The 4,780-nt window shown below is 37.3% G+C and overlaps 1 pseudogene across 1 annotated transcript; it reads right to left on the bottom strand.

Moving 5' to 3' along the window:
- Positions 1-1,423: 1,423 nt before the first annotated feature.
- LOC308634677 (olfactory receptor 56B2-like) lies at positions 1,424-2,372 on the bottom strand (annotated as a pseudogene). Its single transcript has one exon. The product of its transcript is annotated as an olfactory receptor 56B2-like (transcript).
- Between the last annotated feature and the right edge of the window lie 2,408 nt (positions 2,373-4,780).

Genomic DNA, 4,780 nt, shown 5'->3' with positions numbered 1-4,780 from the left:
TAATGTCATGCTGAGGATCGAACCTAGTGCCTCACTCATACAAGGCAAGTGTGCCATAACTGAGACACAACTCCAGGGTCTATATATGTTTTATATCAGTGCAATTCAGAATAACCAATTTATTTTACCAATCTATGTGTCTGTCAATAGATGAATGCATAAAGAAAATGTAATAAGACAACACACACATACATATATGTGTGTATGTACACAACATAACACAACACACACATACATATATGCACACAATGGAGTTTTATTCAGCCTTAAAGAAGAATAAAATTTTGGAATTTGCCGGAAAATGAATGGAAATTGAAAGCATTATGTTAAGTGAAATAAAACAGACTAGGATGGTCAAGCATTGTATATTTTCTCATATCTTCAAGGTTAGAAAAACACGGGTGAAAAATTAGGGTTCTCATGAAATCAGAAGGAAGACATAGAGCTAAGAAAGGGAATTCAGTGGCAGTAGAGGAGACGAAAAGGGGAAGGACTGGGGAGTGAAAGTGACTAATTTTGTTATATGTGTGTGCCAGTCTGGCTGGGCACAAATCACGAGCCACTGAAGCAGGAACAAACTTTATTTCTGAACTCCACAGCACACTCCACACATGCTCCCCGGGAAATCTCCCAAATGCCACACACGCGGCCTTCTCCCGGGACACACCACACACCAACCGGAAATCCCGCCTCCAGCACTTCCCCAACCAATGGGAACTCTCCAGGATCCATGCAAGAACTCCAAAGTAGCAAGAACTCCGAAGTAGCAAGAACTCCAAAGTAGCAAGAACTCCAAAGTAGCAGGCCAAGGCGGACAGCAGGGGTCTAATATACACAGCTTAACATAACCATTATCATCTCAATGGCTTGCTGGCATCACCTCTCAACCACTCCGTTCTGGCAAAAAATGCCATGCGTCATTGGACTCAGCTATGGCTCTCAGCATGTGTGTACTATTATGTTACAATGAATCTCACTACATGTAATTATATTGCATCAATAAATATTAATTAAAATAGTTCTTATTTTATCAATAATTACATCAAAATAAAAGTACTATACACTCAATTTTAATAGTAGATATTGTCAGATATTTGCTCTAACCATATTTACTCAACATTGTTTGAACATTCTGGTCATGGAAAATACACAAGATAATAAATTGAAAATTCTTCACATCTTCCCCTTGGATTTCTTGAAACAAATAGCATCATTATGTTATACTTGTCTTTTGCAGGTAATACAGAGATCTCAAATATTAGCTCCATGTGTCTTGTTCAGAAGCTTTAGTTGCTGTCACAGCTTCCATATGAAAACTGAAAATATGCTACTGTATTCCTATTATTGACTTTTCATATTTGCACTCACTGAACACTGTAATGGACAACTATGTGGAGAAAATAAAAAGCATGTCTTCTCCATGTTAGTTGCTCTTGATGCTCAGGCTAAGCAACTTGCATAAGCCCTGCCTGAGCTCCTTGTTCTTGAGAGCATACACCATGGGATTGAGAGCAGGGGGGATAACATTGTGTAGCACATTGAGTTGTACTGGGATGAGGGGAAGTTCCATTCCTCCAGTATGAGTGATGGAAATAACAACAATGATAGTGTAGAAGAAAAGAATTAAGATGAGGTGGGAAGTACAGGTATTTAAGGCCTTGGATGCAGCTTCTTTGGAGTTGAGCTTCAGTACAGACTGAAGAATCAAAACATATGATACAATAATCAAACCCAGATCACTTCCCATAATCAACCAAGCCAGAAATATCTGATTGATACTGTTGATTTTCCTGTCATCATATGAGAGGCTAGTGACTCCAAGATTAGTACAAAAACAGTGCTCAATTTGATTATGAAGACAGTAATTTTTCTGAGCACCTAAGATGGGCACTGAAATTGGACTTAGACAGTTTCTAACTGCCATGAACATGGTTGCTTTGATCGCAAAAGAGTCAGTAACTATTGATGGATATCTCAGAGGTCGGCAAATGGCTACACACCTATCTATAGCCATGCAGACAAAGATGCCTGACTTCATGGCCACAAAACAATGGATGGCATACATCTGAGCAAAGCACTCAGGGAGGCTGATGGCCTTAGAACTGAACCACAAGCCAAAATCTCAGGCATGATGCCAGGCCCTTGTCCACCACAGCCAGGATGCCCAGGAAATGGTACATGGGCTGATGCAGACTTGCCTCTTGGAAGAGGATGGTCAGGATCAGGATGTTGGCCCCAAGGGCTAAGAGGTAGAGCAGAGCTAGGGGAAGTGAGAGCCAGTGCTGCCAGCTGTGGATGCCTGGGAATCCCATCAGAACGAACTCAGAGACCTGGAACTGAGAACTGTTGGAATCTCTGAGATCATGGAACATCCTGTAGTAAGAGAGAAAAAAGCTTAATATTATACCTCTTAACTGTCAGTGTTAGAGTGTTGGAAATTGTCTAACCCAGTATCATGATATTATTTTTTTAGGATCATGATATTAAAGAGAATTTAGTATCTTTCATGTTCTCATCCTTTCACTCACTTTTCTTATTTCTTTCTTATGAAAAAAAGGAATTCTAATAGGAGACACAATCCATTAATTTATTCTATAAACCAATTTAAAATTCCATAAATCAGGTAATATTTTTCCATGTTTCTAATTAAAGAACTGACTACTAGAGAAAATCAGGACCGTTAAAGATCATTCATGTTGTAGGTCATAATAGCAGCAGAAGATGAAAGTGATCTGATATCACAGTCTGACTGTGAGGTTTGACTCTGCTAATGAATTGGTTGCATTAGAGATCTATAGTGCAGACACAATAAAGGTTTTTTAATGTATGAAACTTCTGCTGCTGGAGGTTATATAATAACTTTTTAAAGTTATGTTATTTGAGATATTACGAACTTGTATGTGTGTAGAGATATATATTCAAACAAACACATTTTTAAGTTATAATTAATGATGATGGAATTAAGCTAGATATATAGATGTGGTTTTAATAGTAAATATTTAGGTGGTATTGGAGATTGAACCCAGGGCATCACATACACTGGGCAATCACTGCAACAATGAGCTACATCCCCAGCTCCTAATAATTAAATTTTTATTCATAGATAACGTGCGTGCACAAATGTATGCACAGGCTGTGTATACATAAAGGTCTCTGCATGATTACACAGTGAAAACACTTTTTTAAACAAAAACAGACCAGCTTCTCTTATACCCCACTGAAAATTGCTTTCTCCTTTCCTCGTCCCCAAAGGTAAACAAAATCCTAAGAGCTAAATGTTAGATAAACTTCATTTTTTATACAAGAATTTTAATACAGATTTTTAAACCCAAACAAAATAAATAAAATAGTATAATATACCTGTCTCTTATCTTCAACATTGTCAATAATTGCTGAAAAAAATGCAGTCTTTACTTGTTCATTTCTGTCTTAATCAGATTTTTTTCTCCTGTGATCAAAAGAACTGATGAGAACAACTTTAGAGTAGGAAAAGATTATTTGGGGGCTCACAGCCTTGGAGGTCTCAATCCATAGAAGGTGGCCTCTATTACTCTAGGCTAGGGGAGGCAGAACATCATGGAAGAAGTGTGTGCCAGAGGAAAGCAGATGGGAGCAAAGCACCAGGAAGCAGAGAGTGAGGTCCACTAACAAGAGCAAACTATTTACTTCATAACCATGTCCCCAGGATTGCACCTCCTCCAGCCACACCCTTCCTACCTACATTTACCATCCAATTAATCCCTATTATTATTATTATTTTTACTGATTAGGTTAAGGCTCTCATAACAAAATAGTTTCACTTCTAAACTTTCTTGTATTGTCTCATTCATGTGTTTTAGGGGGACACCTCACATCCAAACCATAACACTCTCTCTCAATAAATTTGACTTAAGAGTCAACTCTTAACTATTATTTGTTCATGTAACAGAAACAAGGAGAAAAACTAGGGAAAACAAAGATGCCCTTAGTTGATAATAGGATATACGTATCTGAGGTGACCTTTGTTGTATTCTCAAGAGTTTATATCCCCAAACTCTCTGTAAATCTCCTATCTATGTCTCTCATCACACCTTCGTATTTATAATTTTAATTGGTAATATTGGTTTTATTGTAACAAAAATCTATATCCCATCTTCAATGTATTTTTAAATCTCTGGGTTAAAATTCTAACTGATACCAAGTAATATAGAAGTAAGAACAAATTAAATTAGACATTTTACAATGCATCTAAAATGCTTTTAATACCATACTTTTAATACCAATACTTTACATTTTGCAGGGAAAATGGGCTCACATTATTCTGTGTTAGGTAATAACTAAACTGAAGTAATAACTCTGAATAGGAGCATCACCACTGGTAAAGTATTACTTTGAAAATATCAAAACCCATAAATGTTATGTTTATTTCCTCAATTGTTCATACTCAATTTTTGCAACCCAAGTTCTTCTGTCCACGTGACTGTGGGCTCATTCCAGTCACTTCTGCTAAGATGAGTGAAACATAGTCCTATGTCTAAGTCTATGTTGAAAAGAGCAGTTTAATTAGGTTCTCCTCTGGAGGAATAAGGGAGCACAGGTAGAAACAATAGGGTACTGGCCATGATTAACAACACTTCTCTAGCTATTTCTTCTTGTTATGGGTGATTCTGTTACACAGTGCATGGGAATTACAAACCACCACACATATTGAGCCAAATAGAAAGGGGAGAAAAGTCCTTTAATGACTATGGCAGACTAACATCACAAAGAACTCCCAGCCCCTGAATGTTGGAAGTATATA

Source organism: Spermophilus citellus, assembly GCF_964194105.1.
Source record: "Spermophilus citellus genome assembly, chromosome: 2".
In the NCBI taxonomy this organism is placed as follows: domain Eukaryota; kingdom Metazoa; phylum Chordata; class Mammalia; order Rodentia; family Sciuridae; genus Spermophilus; species Spermophilus citellus.
The sequence above is the reverse complement of the archived record's forward strand: the minus strand, read 5'-3'. Positions and strand labels throughout refer to the sequence as shown.